The sequence below is a fragment of the Cervus elaphus genome, chromosome 22, assembly GCF_910594005.1.
Source record: "Cervus elaphus chromosome 22, mCerEla1.1, whole genome shotgun sequence".
Classification (NCBI taxonomy): Eukaryota; Metazoa; Chordata; class Mammalia; order Artiodactyla; family Cervidae; genus Cervus; species Cervus elaphus.
The window spans coordinates 10,997,756-11,020,291 of NC_057836.1; the positions used below are offsets into that span (position 1 = coordinate 10,997,756).

Sequence of the window (22,536 nt, forward strand, 5' to 3'; positions counted from 1 at the left end):
TAAAGCCTTTCGTACACTACTGGTAAGAATGTAAAACGGAACAACCACCATGCAAAGGTGGGTCCTCAAAAATTAAAAATTAACCGTATGTTTAGCACTTTCACATCTGGGTTTATACCCCAAAGAATTGAAAGCAGGGTCTCAAAGAGATATTGGGTGCAACTCGGTTAACAACAGTATAGTTCACAATAGCTGAAACGTGGAAGCAAATCTAGTGTCCATCAATGGATGGACTGATTTTTCAAAATGTAGTTTAGGGACTTTCCTGGTAGCCCAGAGGTTAAGACTCTATGTTTCCACTGCAGGGGGGCAGGGTGCCATCCTTGGCAGGGGAACTGAGATCGTGCATGCTGCATAGATACCAAAATAAAAATAGAAAAGTCTAGAGATACAATGGAATATTATTCAGCCTTAAAAGAGAAATATATGACATTCTACAACATAGATGAACCCTGAGAGCATTCAGTTCAGTCCCTCAGTCGTGTCCAACTCTTTACAACCCCATGAACCGCAGCACACCAGGCCTCCCTGTCCATCACCAACTCCCTGAGTCCACCCAAACCCATGTCCATCGAGTCAATGATGCCATCCAAACATGGCATCTTCTGTCATCCCCTTCTCCTCCTGCCCTCAGTCTTTCCCAGCATCAGGGTCTTTTCAAATGAGTCAGCTCTTCGCATCAGGTGGCCAAAGTATTGGAGTTTCAGCTTCAGCATCAGTCCTTCCAATGAACACCCAGGACTGATCTCCTTTTAGGATGGACTGGATGGATCTCCTTGCAGTCCAAGGGATGCAAAAGAGTCTTCTCCAACACCACAGTTCAAAAGCATCAATTCTTTGGCGCTCAGCTTTCTTTATAGTCCAACTCTCACACCCATACATGACCACTGGAAAAACCATAGCCTTGACTAGCCAGACCTTTGTTGGCAAAGTAATGTCTCTGCTTTTTAATTTGCTGTCTAGGTTGGTCTTAACTTTCCTTCCAAGGAGTAAGCATTATGCAAAGTGAAATAAGCCCACCACAAAAAGATTTCACTTATGTGAGGTATTCAGAACAGTCAAAGTCAGAGACACATAAAGAGAATGGTGGTTACCCAGGGCTGGGGTAAGAGGAATGGGGACTAACTGAACAGGTATGAGTTTCTATTTCAAAAGAAGAAGGGTTCTGGAGATGGATGGTGGCAACAGATTCATGTTATGAATGTACTTCATACCAATACACTGTAACACTTTATAAGTAGTTAGAATGATACACTTTCATGTTATGTATATTTTATGACAATTTTAAAAACTGAAAGAAAAAAAAAGAAAGCCACAATGAACTATCACTAACTCCCCAACCCCCAAAATCAACGAGAAACCACTCTGCAACAGAGAGAGTTTGTGTGTCTATGTTTTAATTTTACTAAAATATAAGATTATTTTCCAAAAAGGCAGTATCAATACCATTTCCCAACAGCAATGTACTTAACAGTACCCTTTTCTCTTCCAGGAAGATTTTTGTTGTTATTCGCTTGTTAATGCGTATCCAACTCTTTGTGACCCCATGGACTGCAGCACACCAGGCTCCTCTGTCCTCCACTATTTCCCAGAGTTTGCTCAAACTCACGTCCATTGAATAAATGATGCTATCTAACATCTCATCTTCTACTGCCCCCCCCTCCACCCCCCGTCTCCTCCTGCCCTCAATCCTTCCCAGCATCAGGGGCTTTCTTTTCCAATGAGTCAGCTCTTCGCATCAGGGTACCAAAGTATTGGAGCTTCAGCATCAGTCCTCCCAATGAATATTTAGGGTTGATTTCCTTTTGGATTGACTGGTTTGATCTCCTAGCTGTCCAAGAGACTCTCAAGAGTCTATTCTAGCATCACAATTCAAAAGGATCAATTCTTTGGTGCTCAGCCTTCTTTATGGTCCAAGGCTCACATGCACACATGACTTCTGGAAAAACCATAGCTTTGACCAGACGTAACTTGCAAAGTGATGTTGCTTCTTGACCCACATACAAGTTTCTCAGGAGACTGGTCAGGTGGTCTGGCATTCCCATCTCTCTAAGAATTTTCCATAGTTTGTTATGATCCACAAAATCAAAGGCTTTAGTGTAGTCAATGAAACAGATGTTTTTCTGGAACTCCCTTGCTTTCTCCATGATCCAACGGAAGTCAGCAATTTGATCTCTGGTTCCTCTGCCTTTTCTAAATCCAGCTTGTACATCTGAAGTTCCTGGTTCACGTACTGCTGAAGCCCAGCTTGATGGATCTTGAGCATAACCCTGCTAGCATGTGAAATGAGTGCAAACGTACAGTAGTTGGAACATTCTTTGGTACTGCCCTTCTTTGGGACTGGAAAGGAAACTGACCTTTTGCAGTCCTGTGGCCACTGCTGAGTTTTCCAAATTTATATATTGAGTGCCACACTTTAACAGCATTATCTTTTAGGATTTTAAATAGCTCACCTGGAATTCCACCACCTCCACTAGCTTTGTTTGTAGTAATGCCTCCTAAGGCCCACTTTCAAACGCCAGGATGTCTGGCTCTAGATGAGTGAGCACACCACTGCAGTTATCTGGGGCACTAAGACCTTTTTTGTATAGTTCTTCTGTTGTATACTTGTTGCATACTTGTATACTTCTTAAACTCTTCTACTTCTGCCAGGTCCTTACCGTTTCTGTCCTTATCATGCCCATTCCTGCATGAAATGTTTCCTTGATCTCTAGCCTTTCCCATTCTATTGTTTTCCTCTATTTTTTTGCACTGATCATTTAAGGCCTTCTTATCCCTCCTTGCTATTTTCTGTCTGTATCATTTCTGCCAGTCAGAACGGCACCTTTTCAGATATTTCCTGGCCATTTATACTTGTTCATCTGTGGCTTACTTCTCCATGCCCATGCCCACTGTTCATGCCCATGCCCATGCACAGTGTATCCCCATGAACAGTATCCCCATGAACAGTGTCCCCATGAACAGTATCCCCATGCCCCCACTGGGATACTGACTCTTTGGTCACCTAGTTTGCCAATATTTTGTTCTTAAATTTCTTGTATGTCCACTGACTTAATGATATCTTTTGTTACACAACTTTTTTAAACTTCTATGATCTAATGTTTGTCTTTTACATGTTAGAACAGGGGCCAACAAAGTACAGTCTGCCACTTGCTACCATAAAGAAATACAAAGTTTTATTGAAACATAGTCTTGCCCAAGGTCATGTTACTGCAAGAGACAGTGTCTGGCCCTTTACTAAAAAAAAAAAAAAAGTCACCAATGGGTGCTATAAAATGTCAAGAAAGTGGAGTGCCTGGTATGTCTCCTGTCCTGTCCACCTCCAGAAGTTAAGCTCCAAAGGATTTTTATTTGTTTCATTCATTGACATACTGCATAAAACAGTATCTCGCAAACAGTACCTACTAAACTTTCAGAATGAATGCAAGGTCCTCAAGCTTTCATATTCTTATTTAGAAATGTAACCAAATATTATGATATTTTAATAGTATTGCTATAAAAGAAAAATCCCAGAATTCCCTGGCAGTCCTGTGGTTGATACTCCACGCTCAACCACTGAGCATGCAGGGGGCACGGGTTCCATTCCTGGTTGGAGAACTGGGATTCCGCATGTCATGCAGCATGGCCAAAAAAAAAAAAAATTGTTATTTTAAAGAGGAAAAATTCCTTTTATTAGCAATATGTGATTTTATTAATTTTCATTGTTTAAAAAAAAAAATCAGAATCAGTACACCACAGTTTTATAGCTGAGAAGTATCCCAATAGTAAGGGCATTCCATATGGGAAACATTTGGGGTTCAATTTGATGTCTTAAAAAAAAAAATCAATAAATTGTTTTAGAGATTCTTTATATACAGGCATGAACACAGAGCACTCAAGACACTTACTGCTTATAAATTATTCTTCAGTTAACAAATCTGATCAAGGTGTCTAAGCATTTTCACCTTAAAGAATCTGATGAGGAGGGGGAACACTTCCCACTGAACTTGATAACCAGCAATACATACAGCTTTAGGTTCTGGGCTCAGCTTATCTACAATAAACACAAGACAACAGGATCATTTTAGAACTCAAATTGTAGGAGACATGTCATCTGGGGTGCTTTTTCCTCTTGTTATTTTGCTTCCAAGCATAACTTTACACTGCACTGTGAGACTACTATGTGTTTTATTCAACTTAGTAAAGGAAAAAAAACTAAGCCCAAAATATAATGTATAATCCTTTCAACCTCTGTCTATATGTCAAAGTCTTCTTAGTAAAATACTGGAGGGAAATACCCCAAGATCACAGAAAAAAATTCTCATAACCCTGTAACATTACAGTCTAACTTCTCCTACCCCACAAAATAAACACTGTCCTTTTAAACTATTAAATTACACTGAATAGCATCCATGTTTCATTGCTATGGTCAATGAAGACGGGTTAATGCTCTCACCACATCCTTGAGTCTAAGTACAATTTTCCTTCTACTTTCTTAGACACTTTGGAAAACATGCATAACCCCTAGTAACATGCAGTAAATACTCTTCTTGCACTTTCAAGGCTGACAAATTTTAAAAGTTTTTTTAACCCTATACCATCTATATATTTCTGATAGTGAACAGTGTGACATCAGGAAAAAAGACACCCGGGTATCTTACACCTAAGAAGACTATGTCTGATAAAAGCAGAACTCCCCTTACTAAATAAATCTATCTATAATAACCTACCACTAAGAAAAAGGTGAGATCATGAAGAAGAAAGAACAGAAAATGAACAAGGAATAACAAAGAAAGAAAGAGAAGAAAAATCTATCTCCAGGTTCTCAGTGACTGGGGTGGGGGGAAGAAAAGTACTGAAAGAAGACTCTCATGATGCCATATATATCCAGAAAAGTGTGTGTGTACAGGGTGATTACAGTTCCAAGAAGCTGGAATTTAAACCAAGACTGAGGCAGCAGCACGCAGATGAAAGGAGGCCCCTTTAACATTTGCTCCTGGAGGCCAGCAATGCTCAGCAGTTGGCTGGAGACTAAGCTGGCCCATCCTGTGGAGCTACAACAAAGGGACGAAACAAACTCGAGTCCCCAGGGCCCCCCTCCCGACAACGCGTGAAACAACTTGATAAATGATGGCTCTGTCGGAACGGGGAGATGGAGACGTCTGGGAGCAGAGGGGGATGTACCTCATTTAGGAGGCCGAGGGGGAGGGGAGCCGGAAGGGAGGCAGAGTGGCAGAGAGAAGCAAGACCACCTTATCACACAAACAATCCACCAGAGAACCTGGAAGCAAACACTCACAGCCCACCCAATGCCCAGTAACTGAAGTCCTCAGGGTACACCAAGAGATCGCACAAGGCACCAGGATTCTAAGGGCAAAGTTTTCACCTTCTGTGGCCCATTTTCCAGCCTCAAGGCCAAGCTTAAAAAAGCACTGTACTCTGGTTACTTCATTCATTTGGGGATGACCTGAAATATAAACTCCACCCCCGAAATAAAAACCCCACCCCCACCCTGCCTGTGCCTAAAGGCTGCTGATTAGGAGCTAAAAAACAGAACACAGAGCCCAAAGTTCAGCTCAAGCCAAGGAAACTAATTAATTACCCTAAAACAGAACCAGGGGGAGCTCACAAGGGGATCCAACACTTAAACCCTCCTCCTTCCCTTCCTCTAGAGTGCATGCAGGACTATTAACACAACCTCTCCTGCCTGATGACTGCCCTGTGTGGAGAAAACTCAGTCAGCCTGAGAAGCAGGTGTAGGAGGTACCTCCACCTGAGAGAAGAGCTTCAGAATTAGCAGTGGTTCAAACATGGGTTTTCAAAATCAGTTACCCAAAGCGTAATTAACTCACTCAAAAGGAACATAGCCTAAGCATCTGATGAAAGGCAATCAAGCACATTTACAAAGATACAACTCAAAGGTGGGGACAAACAGGAAGCTGTAAAGAATCTTACTGACTAGAGTCTTTTCAAGTCTCTCCAATGTGTCCTGATGAACCAGAAACAGGCAGTATGAAATACTGCAAGCTGCATCACTGAATACAAACTCCACCTAAAGCTTATCAAACAGCTTTGACTGTAACTAAGCATAATTAAAAGTAACTGCAAACTGCATTCCAAGAAAGTGAAATTAGGGGATTTATCTTTGCTGATGCCCAGCATCTTCAGGAATTACTGATAACTCATATACGATGGCCCCAAATCTAATTTATTACCACATATTTCAGAGCATCTGACATACAAATTCATGGTCAGAGACACTGTATAGTCTAGGGGCCAGGACAACCAGAGAAAACAACCATTTCAGCAGGTTAAGCTGGGGGGTCCTGCTCCCAATAGTTTCATTTTCTTAGGGTCTTGTAGAAGGCAATCCAGGCAACAGATAGTCTAATTCAGGCTAAATGTATTTATGATCCATCCAGAATTTCCATTGCATTAAACAAAAACTTGTTCAGCAACCAATCTCACTTGTTAATTCCCCAGAAAACTGCCTTTTTAGGCTTTGTACAGGTCAAAGGGGGCTCCAGTCTTTCTAAACGTAGCAAAGACAGAAGAGGCACTGCACCGTGAATCTCACCGTCAGACAAGCTGCAGCCAATAACCCACCAAGCACAACCCTATCCCGCAATTCTACCTCACCCTGCAATCTTGCTGCCAATGTCTGAGGCTCGTAAATAACAGCATTCCTGTGTGTGGGCTGTCCACCTTCATCACATAACTTAAAAAGGTTTATGGGTCAACTGACCTGTGATACATACAAGATTATAAGCTGGTAGCATGAAGAAATATTTGCTTGGTCACAGTTTTATTGTTTTGTTTAACTGGTTGCATAACTTTTTTAGAAGTCTGGGTCTCTCACCTCTTGAACAATCAGAAGCTCTAACTCTCCCCCCATGGTTGTCTGTGACAAGATTTAGCTGCAGCTGATTCAGCTACAGAAGAGACACACACCCCCCAGTTCACCAGCTGGAACTCAGCCTACCCATCACTCCATCGGCAAGTTGCCCACCTGGCTCTGCGGGAATCCCAGCCGTCACATGCCGCTTGGCAACCTCAGTAAGCAGCGACCCAGGCTGCAGGAGGACAGGCCCGCTCCAGTGCTCCTGTCCAAGGTGAGCAGCAGGTCTGGTGATGTTAGCCACTCTCCTCTTCAGGGCACCCCACCCGAAAGAACCAATTTTCACCTCCTTTGAAAAAATATCCCCTCCTTTAAAATGCATACAATCATATGTGAATGTTAACAACAACAATAAAATGACGGGAAGGATGTCTTAATTTCAACTTTTCTGACCAAACCAAGACATGATTTGATATGTTACTGACCAAGTTTTATATACCTTCATCAGTTCTCCACATAAACTTTTTCCAAACCCTGGGCGTTACACTAACAGCATTCCTATAAAAGCTGTCAACTGTCACTGACACAAATTACATGTAAGTATTTCTAAGAACTTTTTAGATGTAGCCTTCACATACACATTGACTTTAACCAGTGATACCACTCCATCAGTGAACCCTCCAGTTTCCCATGATACGTAAGCTTCCCACCCCAAAGTCAGAGTAGCAAAGAAGCACCAGGGAAAACACCAGGCACTATGTTTGCAGACGTCCCCAGAGCATCTAGGTCGACATGTAAGTCTATGAAAGCTATAATCAAAAAGACAGACAAAAGCAGGTGTTACTGAGGAAGTGGGAAGGATGGAACCCTCACACACTGCTGGTAGAAATATAAAATGGTGCAGCCACTTGGGAAAAGTCTGGCAGTTCTTCAGGAGAAATGAATACCTACATCCACACAAAGGCTTTTATACATGATGTTCATAATAGCAGCATTATTCACAATGGCCCAACGTGAAAACAACTCAAATGCCTATCAGCTCATGAATGGATAAACAAAATGTGGTGTATCCAAAAACCAGAACACTCCTTGGCAACAAAGAAGTGAAGTACTAACACCTGTGTAGCACAGAGGCCCCTAAGTAAAAGAAGCCAGTCACAAAATGTCACATTTTGTACTATTCCATTTTCCAGAAATGTCTAAAACTGGCAAACCCAGACACAGGAAGGAGAACAGAAGTTTCTGGAGGATGGAGTGGGAGAAGGGAGTAGCAGGTGACTGTCCAGTAGTCGGAAGTTTCTGTTAGCGGTAGTGGGAAATGTTTTAGCATTGATTGCGGTAATGGCTGCACAGTTCTGTGGATACAGTAAAACCAATAAATTGCATGTTTTAAAAGGGCAAATTGTGTGGTTTGTGAATATCTCAATGAACTGTTACCAGAAAGAAATAAGTCTTTGAAAAAATACCAGGAAGTGTAGTCTAGATTTTTTGATTGTAATTGCGGTTAAGGTTGTTTTTCATCTTATGTTATTTTATTTTTTAATTTTTAAAAATATGAAAAAAATAAAAAAAATTAAAAAAAAAAATAAAAATATGGAATGCTTCACGAATTTGCCTGTCATCCTTGCGCAGGGGCCATGCTAATCTTCTCTGTATCGTTCCAATTTTAGTATATGTGCTGCCGAAGTGAGCACTATTTTTCATTTTAAAGTAATGCTCCAATAATTCAAAATGGAAATACCTTTTTTTTAGTGTACTGAATTCAGGTTGAATAGCAGTGTATAAAAGCAAAGTACTGGTGGCAGTTATTCAGCATCTATATACAAATCATTTTACACTGAGGCTCAAGAAGGAATGAACCTCCCTGAGAAATTAACGGATTCGAGCAAAGACTAGGACGCCATGGACCTAGACCATCAACTCACTGAGAACAGGAAACGTCTGTGTAATAATCTCAGTGTCAGGCGCTATGCCTGATGCTTCACACATGCACTAGTTGTAATCCTGCCAACAACCCTGCAAGATGGGTGTCATTATCGTCATCTGAAACAGCCAAAACCAAAGAGCCTCAAGACTGGGAGAGAACAGTTCAACTCAGTAACGGAAGCTTCAGCTTCCTGATCCATGAGAGAAAGAACCATGTTCCCTAAATCAGAGCAGTTTTAAGAGCTCTATGAAACAAAGTGTATTAAGAACCTGGCATTATTTGCAGCAACATAGAAGGACCTAGAGATAATCATATTAAGTAAAGTAAGCCAGAAAGAGAAAGAAAAATACCATATGACATCACTTATATGTGGAATCTAAAATATGGTAAAAGTGAACTATGAAACAGAAACAGACTCAAAGACCTAGAGAACAGACCTGTGGCTGCCAAGGGAGGGGTTTGGGGAAAGGGAAGGATTGGGAGTTTGGGATATGCAGATACAAACTATCATGTGTAGGATGGATATACAACAAGGTCTTACTGTACAGGGAGTAGCCTGTAATAAATATTCAACTGAATAACATTCAATATCCTATAGTAAACCATAATGGAAAAGAATACAAGAAAGAATGTATATTTAACAGATACGGTAAATAGTCACTTACATTTGTTTCTTAGAAAGCCTTCAGAAAGCTACCAAAAACATGTATAAATGATGGGGGTTATGATCCTATTCAAAGATCATCACTGCTGCCATCTTCACCAGGGCTTTCTGAGCAACAAGCTAGGAAACACGGCATTCACAGAAGTTACTGTGTTGGCCAAACAAAATAACAGTTAATCTGACATACATTTAATGATGTATGTTACCATAATTGTGCTAAATAATAAATATAAATGGTGGTGGTGATCGTCCATAACTATTATGACTTATATAGGAAGAGTAATTGTCTTCAGTAATTGCCATCTTCTGAAAACCACAGAAACACTGCAGCCACACCCACAGGGACAATAAAGCTTGCTGTCGTCGTCCTCTCTGCACAGCGTGACGGGAGCTTAGGGCAGAACCCGACTTTCCCCAGCATCACAATCTGCCGCGCGGCCCCGCTGGGAGAGAGCTGGCAGGAAAGAAGAGGGAATCAATCACCGCCTGAGAGACAGGGGCACTGGGTGCAGCGTGCTGGGCGTCGAGGGGAGAGGGTGAGAGCGTGATGAACGGGCGAGGAGGAGACGGCTCAGAGAACCTCTTGGAGAACTGGGGGCAACGGAAGAGCAACAGATGGAATGATGGCCGCAGCACCCCCGGGACAGGGTCACGGGTAGGACACAGAAAGGTAGGGGCGCACCAGCAGAATCCGTGCCCGGAAATCCACGTTCATGTTCACCGTTTTGCTAGAACAGATATTTATCATACAGCACCCGACTGTAAGTCTGACCAGTTTAACAGGACTGATCTATGGAAGATATACTGCAGCTAAATTTAGGCCAAAAAAAAGCAGAGTTGCCCAGTAGCCAGTCTGACATGATCTGAAGAGCCAGAAACAATCTTTTAAAAAGCTAGTTTGGGCTTCCCTGGTAAAGAACCTGCCTGCCAGCGCAGGAGACACGGGTTATAGCCCTGATCCAGGAAAATCCCATAGGCCATGGAGCAACTAAGCCCTCTCGCCACAACTACTGAGCCTGTGGCTCTGGAGCCCGGGAGCTGAAACTACTGAGCCTGCGTGCTGCAACTACTGAAACTCTTGAAATGAGAAGCCCCCACTCCCTGCAACTAAAAGAGAAAAAAAAGCCTACGCTCAATAAAGACCCAGCAAAGACAAAAATAAATAATTTTTTTTAAAAGAAAGCTAGTTGTTTTAGAAAGCTGGAACCAGAGTCCCCACCCCCAAGCCTACACGTGGAACTACGTGCCCTAAAGTTAGGGCAGAGGCATAAGGTGCTGAGAAGAGAGGAGATTCACCATGTGCTGCCATGCAGAAGGCCAAAGAATGCAGTTACTGGGACCAGATAAAAGTATGCCCCCACTAGGTGGGGGGTGAAGGAAAGAATGCATATTGTAGGGTTCTAATGCTCACCCCGTGACTGCGTGGTCCTGGTGTGTGTGTTTTGCGGGGGCTGATATCACTCTAAGGGGCAGGAGAAACTCTTAGGGAAATGCCATCGTTGATATTTTATTTGGGGTGCTGGTTACACAGGTGTATACAACTGTTGAAATGCAACTGTATACTTAATAAAGTGGATTGATTTTTTTTCTTAAGATTGGGAAGTTAAATACATTCTATTTAGATTTCTTCTCAAAGTAAGTAAATTCAAAGTTTAGTCCATAAATTCATGAACAGTGGTACAGTGGTAAACTTTGCAATATACAAAAATATTGGCTACCCAGAAGTTCCACTTCCAAGGAAACTCCAGGAAGCCACAATTTACCTTTCGCCCTAAACAGAGACTGTAGCAAATACACTGATTTCTTAACATTTTTCCCTCACTTTTTGCAAAACTTGACCGGTGAATTAATCTATGATACTTTCACTAACTACAAGTTATTAAATTGCTACAAAAAATATTCCTTGAAAAAAAAAAATTCCTTGGAACTAAAAGTCATTATTGCTTCTCCAAGAACCAAGTACTATCCAGAAAACTTCCAATTTTATAAAGTGAAACTTAATTACCAAGAGGTGACCCTCGAAGAAAACAAAATAGTAGCCATATTGGTACAACAATGGTTGTAGCTGGTCAGTATTTAAATTTATCTAAATGTGCTCTCTATTTGAATTCATAGCACAGAAACTTGCTGAATTTATGTAAGAAAGCCCATCAGAAATTAAGTCTTTTCCTCAAGAAAAAGGATGGGCAAAACACTCACCAAACCTACGTGATGAAGCAATTTTAAATTCTTAAAAGAAGTTCCTCTGTTGTGAAAGAACACACCTGACAACTTCAATATTACATTATATATCAAGAGACTTTAAAAAGACTAGCCCTAATAAATAAATAAATAAATAAAAAGACTAGCCCTCTAATCTCAATTGTGCACATCTGATATCACTGGTACTTTATTACTTAAAAAAAAAAAAAAAAGGCACTATAACAATCTAAGGGTCCAAACTGGAGAAGAAATTACACAAACAGTATCCATCCATTCACTGCATGACTGAGATCTGAATCCAGGCAGTCCTCCATTGCCTCACCCACTCTATCACTCAGGGCATTACTGAGGGGAAGATATTTATCAATATTTGACAGCCAAGTAAACCAATACAAAAATCAGTAAGAAATAATAAAGGTCTAGAAAAAGAAAACAATTAAAAAGATATACACTCCATCTTCTTGACTCACAAAGTCAAGCAATTCTAAATTGCTTGACTAGTCAGTATTAGTAATTCTAGTCAGTATTAGTAATCATTTTGAAAAGCACTAAATAAATATAAAAATCACTACTCCTTTCTTTGTGTCTCTAACTTACCTATGTCTCTAACATATCCTTAGCTTCCTAGGTTAAAATATTTTACATGAAATTCATCACTATTAAAGGGGGTATGTTCATAGGTATTTCAGTAAACAGGGCACTCAACTCCCTTAGCACTAACTGCTGGCTTCATAATTTCACCATTTCAGCCTCTCCAACACAGAATGGGAATGATCTGGAAATAGTAAAAACATTCCTAAAATGTTTCTTCCCAGACATGATCAGTATACTAGAAAACCTTGGGCTCAGAAGGCAGGGATGAAGCCTCAAATCTCCAGTGAACAAAATTTAAATGGAAGAAGGAAGTTGGTTCTCAGTAGATGCTACAAATGGATGGATGATTGATTGATAGATTAAAAGCTTCAAATTATTTACAGAATAAACCAAGCATAGAGATAAAATTAAATTGCTGAAGTCAACATTTTTCATCTCCAAATTCAGACTCACTTGTAACACAACCATCATCTCAGGAAGAGGTGCCCTCCCCACCAACAAGGCAGGCTCAGAGCAAAGGCGGGAGGACTGCTGGTCCAGTGAGGCCTGGGCTGCCACAGCAGACGCCTCCTTGTCTTGACACCTCCTCTGTCTTCTGCTCTGTGCGGTGGACGTTTCAATGGCAGAATGTAGGGTAACGAAAATGAACTATATATAATACAATAGCATGCACATACGATTTTATTGAAAACAGTTGATTATCATCTTATATTAAGAAATACCCACAAATATAGACAGAGGAATTCTTCAGTACTGCAGAAATGGCTTGTAAAAGAGGATCTACTGAATGGGTTGGTGCAAGAGCTGTGCTGCATACTGAAGGGCTGTGAATGCCGACCAGGAGAACAATCTAATGAGTCAGAATAAAGTACCAGTTTCTTTTCCCATTGAAATAGCTATTAACCTTACATATAAAAACTAATACCATATTCTACAAGGTCCTATATATAGCAGAGAGAACTATATTCAATATCCTATGATGAGTCACAATGGAAAACATTTTTTTAAATAATGTGTGTATATGTATAACTGAATCACTACTGCACAGCAGAAACACAACACTGCAACATCAATTATATTTCAATTAAAATTTTTAAATACAAAAAAACGTACATCAGGCAATATAGATAACCTATACTGAAATCCTGAATGGTCACATTTCTGGTTTCACCTCATTCAAGTCACTTTACTAGTGCTGCTATCTGGTGGTATCACGGAAGTTACCCCAATCCACTATTTTCACACCTCTGCTACTGATTTGAGGCGAACACAAATGATGTATGAAATAAAAACGTCAAAAGACTGAGATAATCACAACTGAATACAGTATATCACTTCCAGACTGTATTACATAAAATGGTAAATTTATCATGAATAGTGAAATATACTCTCCCATTCAGCTAAGATCTATCACAATTTGTTAATCCTACTAGCAAGCCAAACAGTTCAATTAATGCACTCTGCCTATCCATAACAAAATATTGTTACAGTAAAAACCTCTTTTTATGCCTATTGGTTAGCACACAGATGCTATACCAGCAGAACTTTCTGGAATACAAAATCCTAGATTTTAAGATTTTTACTGTACTTTGATGTACTATATTATAGGTCTTATTGTTTCCAAGAGTTCAAGATGCATTTGGCCACTACATTATCTCATTTCAACTTCAGCCCCAGATAGTTCACATGCTGCACGCAAAATCGCTCAGTCGTGTCCAACTCTTTGCAACCCCGTGAACTGTAACCAGCCAGGCTCCTTCCTCTGTCCATGACATTCTCCAGGCAAGAACACTGGAGTGGGTTGCCAGGCCCTGCGCCACGGAATCTTCCCGATCCAGGGATTGAACCTGGGTCTCTTAAAAGTCTCCAGCACTGACAGGTGGGTTCTTTACTGCTAAGGCCACCTGGGAAGCCCCAGGTAGCTCACACGTGACACTAAAGGTGACATTAACACCACTTCACGCAAGCACATCTGGGAGAAGACGGCCTCTCTCCCGCTGTAACGTGCAGACATGTTTCCCTTCGCTGTAGCTCACAGCAAAAGGGGAGATTTCAGACACTGCACAGTAATAGCTTTGTGCCTTGTATCCTTCTATACGGAATTATTTCTATAGGGGAATTACAATTTTATCTTGAATACCATAAGTTTTACAACACAATGAAATAACCGGAAGAGACCGAGGGCTTAGTGGAATAGGCACACTGTAAAGCACTACTCTGGAATCATTTAGAAAACGGTATCTGTCTACGGGTATTTCTCTAGAGGAACAATATAAAATATGAAGGAAATGACAAGCCCTGTCATACTGCCTGTGCTCCAGTGAATTATACCCAAATTGCCAGTCCTGTCCCAATTTACATATGGATTACTCTGTAAGTTTCCAAAGTCTTTATTTGAAATGTATAGCAGGGTGCTCACTTCGGCAGCACATATACTAAAATTGGAACGATACAGAGAAGACTGGCATATTAGCATGGCCCCTGCGCAAGGATGACACGCAAATTCGTGAAGCGTTCCATATTTTTACTCAAATTTAAAATAAATTACTGGACTGTGGAAATAAAGGAAAAAAAAAAAAAAGAAATGTATAGCAGGAAAGCAGTTCACCTAATAAGCAGCAGCATATTGAATGAAAACTCAGGGCCAAACAGGCAGGGCAGAATACTGAACCTTCTAAGAAGGGAAAAACGACACTGACGTCAGAGACTCGGACGAAATGCCAAGTGCCTGTCAACAGGCAAGAAGAGAAGAAAATTGTTTCATCTATCAATTCATGTATTCAAACACTTAAGGGCTCACTGCTACACATGAAAGGCACCAATACGAATGGCTTCTAAGTGAACTGAGTCACCGCCATACTTTTCCACCATCTAAATAAGAGACAATTTAGTAAGAAGTATTTTAAGAGTTGTGTATACGCAACTCTAACTTTTACAACCACACTTCAGGAATTCATCACTGGTTACAGATTCCTCACACATGTAAGCATGCCCCAAAAGGAAAGATCACCAAGAAGGGCTAAGGTGAATGATGGACAGACTTGGCCCCAATGAGCTATGATCCACTCCAACTCCTTACCCCAATGAGTTTTTTCCCATCTTAGAGAGTGAGCAGACAGATTAATCTGCATCTGCTCAGATTAATCCTTCAGGTATACTCTTCACCAGCTAAGGTAATTCACATCAGTAACAATGTTAGCCATACACCTCAAAACTTGGTCATCTGAAACCCTGTCTTCCAGAGACTTGGACTGATTCTAGACTCTGTCTTCCAAGTAAATGTATGTAAAACTTGGAAGTAAATGTATGTAAAATGTATGTAAACTGCACATCTAGCTTTCAGAACATCTGGAGAGGAGGGTCGGTCCAAAATGTCAGACTGAATACCAAATGGAAAACTGGACCAAAGGTTCTGCAGCAGAGACAGTCCTCTGCGACCAAACACCCACTTTCCTGCTGCTCAGACCAGAGTACCCAAACAGTATGTGTGTTTGAGGGGTGAGGAGGCAGGGCAGCAAGCCAAGCAATGGCTGGACAGTGAGCGTGACCCAACAGGTCACCTAACGCCAAGACAGAACAGTGCATTACGGATCCAACTAGAACAGTTAAAAGCAAAGTCTAAGCATCACTTGAGGTCTTGACCAGTAAGTGCCTGGAAAAGGCAACCTCGCACGGGAGACGCACCCCTCCAGCAGTGTGAGGACACAGCTTGTTCCTGTTTTCCCCACACTCCAGCTTTCAAGGTCAGAACTATGAACTTGCTTTCTCTGTTCTCCCACAAGAAGAACTTTTTGATTCTGATTCCTTTATAGAAGGTTCCCAATCATCACAGGTCTTCCTCATCTAAAACTTGCCTATGGGCTCTGTGGATGATGTCTTTCCAACAAGGTCAAGGAAAGGTCTATGTGTCCCAAGAGCAGCAGTGGGGCTGAGCCCAGACTCTCTCCACCTCAGAGTGGTTTTAAAGAGTGTTTCCTGAAGAAAACTGTAACAGTGGCTAATCAAAAAAGTCTGACTGCAGCCCATCTTGGGGGACAGAGTGCAGACACACAGCAACACTGCAGTACCCACCCCATCAGGAGAAAGGAGGTGGCTGAGCTCCCAAAGGCCGCACGCCCCTAATGGGAATGGCAAGTCATGTGCAAGCTTCCTGAGTGACTTCAAGAGCTCTGAGGGATATAGCAGACTTCCAGATACAACCACCCCAACCTCTGAAGTCCTCATTCATGGCTGGCTGAGCCTCCAGAAAAAAGGGCTAACCAGCTGACCCCACGGCACAGGGCGGGGGCAGTGGGCAGAGGGTGTCTTTCTATCTTCCATCAGTTAGATCTGCTGAAGAAAAACCAGCAAGTGATACTGCTGCACTGGGAGCCAAAGGCTCAGGCTCTTCAGCCCTAAGAACGGGAGCCACGCCAAAGCCCAAGCCTGCTCTAGGCACACACAGCACAGAAGTAGCTGCAGGGTGCAGGGTAGGGCAGGGAAGGAAAATGCAAAGCAAAGTCAGAAACAGAAGATGAAGTGTAGCTCTAAGGAAACAACTGGCCTTGGTTGCACTACTGAGTCTCAATGGGGACAACTCCTATGGCTTTACTTTGGGGAACCAGACTAGATACACAGAACTTACCCTTTCCCAAGGGTAATTTATTGTAATTTACTGTAACTCCTAGTTACAACAAATAGGAACACCAAAACTGCAGCCACAGCCATTGATCATCATTCATTCAACATGCAAAAGAACTAAGGTAAGTTATTAGAATATCAGCCATGACAAACAAAAACATCACTTACTGATTTCTACAGCAGTACTATTAACACAGAAAATGTTCATTATATATGACTTTAAAAAGAAATAAAACTATATAATATGTTATAATGGGCTTCCCACATGGCTCAGTGGTAAAGAATCTGCCTGCCAATGCAGTAGACACTGGAGACCTGGATTTGATTCCTGGATCAGGAGGATTTCCTGGAGTAGAAAATGGTAACCCACTCCAGTATTCTTGCCTAGAGAATCCCATGGACAGAGGAGCCTGGTGGGCTACAGTCTGTGGGATCGCAAAGAGTCAGACACGACTGAACACACACACACATAAAACAATGTTATAATGATACCACATATTTTTAAAGTATTCAATATATGTCTGCATGATATAAATCTACACTGGCTCAAAATAATTATAAATAATCATTACACTTTTTTGCCCATTTCAATCCCATCTCTGCACTAGATATTTCCAGATCTATCTAACATGACAGTTACTTTCAGCAAAACCCAGCTTTTACATCGCACATTCACTACATCACGTTCATCTGCTGAGGGGAGGCCCAGATGGTCTTTCACACTGGACTGGACAGCAGGAAGTGATGGACTCGCTCCAAAGAGCAAAGCCTCCGCCTGCAGCCTTCTGTTAACCCTCCCCATCTCATCCACCCCGTTCTCAGTTCCTGTATGTACCCTCTGCACAAGTAAGCAAGCTCTGTCCTCCGAGTGTCTCTTCCCATATTCCCATAAAGCAGGGAGAAACAGTGATGTAACACTAAATTAATTCTCAAATAAAGCAATGCTCTTACATTGGTCTCCTAGTCCAAAAACATTACTCTATGCTTAGTGTTAAAAGCTATAGCAGGTATTCAGAGTACATAGCCTCTAATCACAAAGAGCCAATAAAACTTACAGAGTCCAACTAATAAAACAGAACTCATAAATATGCAACAGAGAGAAAATTATACAGTATTTTTAACTGCTGAGCTTAGCTCTCATTTCCAACCCCAACCAAACCCACCACTTTACTGTATGAATCTGGGCAAAGTCCTCATCTGTAAAAAAGGAGTTAAACTTAGATGATCTTACCTTCCAGAGTTCTAGAAACAATCAATCAGGGAAGGAAAGATAAATGTGGGCTTCTAGAACGAGTTCCAAGTTTACCTATGAGCAGACAACAACCGAGACTAAACACCAAGTGAATGTGGCAACGGGAAAAATCTCCAGTCTTACTACAGCAGAGCAATCCGAGAGCAAATGCAGAGAAGAGTGTGCTCTCCTTCCTCCCATCACAGAAACACTGCTCGAGGGTTACTACATCCACAGATCTACTGTCAGGAGACGAGAGGAGAGGAACCTGTGTGTGCAGCAGCTCTGCATCAGGCATAGTGACGAAGACAAACATGCGTTAGGCACAGTCTCTGATTTGAGGAAGTTTATTTCATTTCATTATTCATTCAGCAAATATTTACTGAGCACCTACTATGTACACATAGGAACATGTTCCAGGCAATAGGGACTCAAGAGTAAATAGGACAGACAAGATGCCTGCTCAAAAAACCCGCAGTCCTGGGTAGTATACAAAGTAAACAAAAAAACACCAACTGCAGAAAAAGAAAACTGAAAAGACCAGTATGACAGAGAGTGACAGTCACAAAGAGAGGCAGGGCTGCTCTAAACTGGCTGGCTATGAACAAAAGCGTGTGTAATAGGAATTTGCTGTATTATTCTCTCCACAAAACTCACTCAAAATTTCTACTACAAGCCATAGACGGACAGGGTAATCAGTGCAGGTTTCCCACGTGAGATGACATGTGAGCTGAGATTTGAAAACCGGTACAAGGCATGTCTCCCTATGCCCTCCAGACTGAGGGAACTGCTGGTGCAGAGGCCTTAAGGAGCTGGATTCCTTCATGAGAAAAAAAAGGGCTCATCTGCCCACACCAAGAGCCAGGGAGAGGCAGGAACAGAACAGGAGTGGAAGCAGAGCCTATGGGGACCCTATTACACAATGGTAAGGAATTCAGAGTTTACTCTAAACCCAAGAAGCAGCCACTGGAGGGTTTTAAGCAGGAGCGAAAACATAGGAATATACTTGTTTTTGTTTTTAATTACAAAGCAATACAAGTTAGGTGCTAAATGATTCCAAGCACATTTATGTTTATAAATGGGATGAATTTACCTCCCTAATCACTTTAGTTCCTAATTTCAAGCCCATCAATGGAAGGACACTTAGTTCAGTACCTGGGGAGGTGGCTCAGAAGCATACCAGGTGAGAGAGAATCAGTGAGAAATTAAATTCTGTTACAGACATCCAAGGGCTTCCCTGGTGGCCCAGCTGGTAAAGAATCTGCCTGCAATGTGGGAGACTTGGGTTCAATCCCTAGGTTGGGAAGATCCCCTGGAAAAGGGAAGGGCTACCCACTCCAGTATTCTGGCCTAGAGAATTCCATGGACTGTACAGTCCATGGGGTCACAAAGAGTCGGACACGACTGAGTGACTTTCACAGACATCCATAAAAACTCTGAGCAAACAGATTGTGGGCTAGAATTTCAGACTCATATAAAGCAGAAAAATATTCTGGCTACTGGGCCAGCAGTCACATAAATAAAGGGAAAAGGTCAAATGAATGATTTCAACCCATCACTGACAGAAAAGAATGGGGACCCCAGATGTCATGTCCATGCTCCTGACTTCTCATCCACTTTATTTCTAAAGCACCACATAAAAAGAATTTAGAATCCACAGAAACATAAAAAAAAAAAAAAAAAAGACTCCACAGAGACAGAAGCAGATTAGTGGTAGCCAGAGCTGGGGCAGGGAATGGAGAGTTGTCTAAACGGTATGGGGTCTCCTTGTGGGGTGATGGATATATCCTAGAACTACAAAGAGACAGCAGTTGCACAACATACTGAATCTACTAAATGCCACTGAAGTATACACTTTAAAGTGGTTAATGGTTATGTTATGTGGATTTTACCTCGAATCTTTAAAAATGAAGTTGAAAAGAATGAAAAATAAGAGCAGCTGATGGCTAACTCACTGGAAGCAGTTTTAGAGATCCAGGTTCTAATCAAAACTCAAGATAAACTGAATGCAGACCCTTCTTAAACTCAGCAGTATTGACATTTTGGCCCAGAGAACTGTTCTGGGGACTGTGGATATTTGGCAATTTCCTGGGCCTCTAACCACTGGATACTAGGGGGCCCCCTGTCCCAAGTTGTGGCAACTAAGAATGTCTCAAGACTGTCAAAGTCCCTTTGAGAGGCACAGCACCTTGCTGTCAGACAACCACTAACTTTTCTGCATCTGAATTTCCTCAACCACCAGATGTCCATCACCTTACCCAAGGTCTCTTTCATTTCTGGAATTCGAGTCCACATCTGGTTCACCACCAGTGATCAATACTCCAGTGCAGCCTTCTCTTCCACTAACCTTACTCTGCATCTTACAAGGCTGCTGCAAGGATATGAAATAACCAAGGAAATGCTTTAGTGAAACCTCCTCAAAGAGTAAAACTGGCTAGCCAAAAGAAGTGCTGGTATAGAAGTTCTTCCATTAAGACTCCAAAATCAGTTAATAAAGGAATACTCAAGTCAGAACTAGTTTCCAAATCTGTAATTTTGTTTTTATTTGTATTTAATATGTCTCTTAAATAAGATCGTCTCTTGAAATTTACTGAAACAGCTCTTCTCAGAGTTTTCAAGGATTTTAGGCTCCTCTGTATTCATACATAAACTCCCCAGGAATCCTGGGCAATAAAGGGTTAACCTACTAAGTTCTGTGTATGCTCAAAGAATTACAACCAACTTCATTTAATTATTAAGTAGCCAATAAGCTAATCTCTGTGGCTGGTTAGTGCACTAATGAAATAAGGCCTTCCAGCTCAGAGCTGTCATTCTAATCAGGAGACTGTTCTCCTCAGCTAGTAGAAAGAGTGGCAGGATCTAAGGACTCACATTATGAATTTAAGGAAAGAGAAAAGAATCCATGTCATATTTCACTCTTTTTGTGTTTAAAGCTACCCAAGCTCCTGAACTGACTAAATAAGAAAACTCCAGCCGACGATAGCAAACCACACATTCTTTTCAAGTACATATGAAATAATTAGCAAGTCCACGTTATGGATCACAAAACAAGTCTCAATCACTTTAAAGGATGCCAACTTGAGGCAAGAACCTGTGGAGTAGAGGAGGCATGTATCCCCAAAAGGAAATAATAGACAGAAACAATAGACAACCCCACTAGCAAAGACAAACATATCCCCGCATACATGCTGGCTACTGGTTACTTCTTTTAGTGAGCTGCTTCTCCACATGCTCTTGACTTTCTCTACTATTACATTTGCCCTTATTATTATAATGTCTTCTTATATATTAAGAACATGTACCATATGTTTTCATATTCACTGTAAATCTTTTTTCTTCACAGTTTAATTTTGCATTAAAATTATGAATATGAGAAGTTAAAAAAAAAAAAAGATGCCTACTCTACTTGTCTGACCAAAATAGAATTAAGTTAGAAGTCAATAATAGAAAACTCTTTGACAGGTTCCCAAGTATTTGAAACTAAATTAACATACTTTTAAATAACTTTAGGACAAAATGAAAATAAAAGGGTGATAAGCCTGAATGCTCTTCCCTCAAATGAAGAACAAGACAAGGATGACTGCTCCGGTTGCTTCTATTTGACGTTTTATAGGAAGTTCTAGACAGAGCAATAAGGCAATAAAAATAAAAGGTACCCAGATAAGGAAGAAGCTAAACTGTCTTATTTGCAGACATTATCACATCATCTATGTTGAAAACCCAATGGAATCTACAAAAATATTGCTAAAAAAGTGAATTTAGGAAAATTACAGGATATAAGATCAATATATAAAACTCAATTGCATGTCTATAAACTAGCAAAAAACAACTGGAATCTTTTAAAAATGTACAACAGCATGGACTGCCCTGGCAGTCCAGTGGTTAAGACTCCACACTTCATTACCGGGGTGCACTGTGGAACCCTGGTTGGGGAACAAAGATCCCATATACTGTGAAGCACAGTAAAAAACAATTTTTTAAATAATTAAAAAAATTTTAAATGTACAACAGCATAGAAAACAAGTATAAAATGCTTCAGGAAAAATCCAACAAAAGGTAGGACCTAAACTGAAAAACATAAAATTTTTCTGTGAGAAACTTAAAGAAAATTGAAACAGAGAGAAGACTAAATACTATTAAAAGGTCAATTTCCCACAAGATGATCTGTATATTCAACACAATCCCAATCAAAATCTCAGCATAATTCTAAAATCCATATGGAAATACAAAGGACATAAAATAGGCAAACAGAGTGAATATCACTAACATTATTTAATTTTAAGAATTATGACAAAATTATAGTAATCAAGACAGTGTGGTATTAGCCTAAAAACAGACAAATTCAATAATGAAACAGGATAATGGTCCAGAAGTGAGCACACACATATGTAAGCAACTGACTGATTCTTTACAAAAGGACAAAGGCAATTCAATGAATAAAGGACGACCTTTCAACAAATGGTGCTACAACACACACAAAA

The 22,536-nt window shown here is 40.9% G+C and overlaps 1 protein-coding gene, 1 non-coding gene and 1 pseudogene across 2 annotated transcripts in view; 1 reads left to right on the plus strand and 2 right to left on the minus strand.

The window, feature by feature from the left end:
• The window catches only part of LOC122680565 (cat eye syndrome critical region protein 2), a 116,170-nt gene that overhangs the window by 65,479 nt on the left and 28,155 nt on the right, over positions 1 to 22,536 (minus strand). The gene's annotated exons all lie outside the window — the stretch shown is intronic.
• Positions 8,405 to 8,511, minus strand: LOC122680943. The gene has a single exon (XR_006336851.1). It is a non-coding gene; the product is annotated as a U6 spliceosomal RNA (small nuclear RNA).
• LOC122680962 lies at positions 14,616 to 14,730 on the plus strand (annotated as a pseudogene).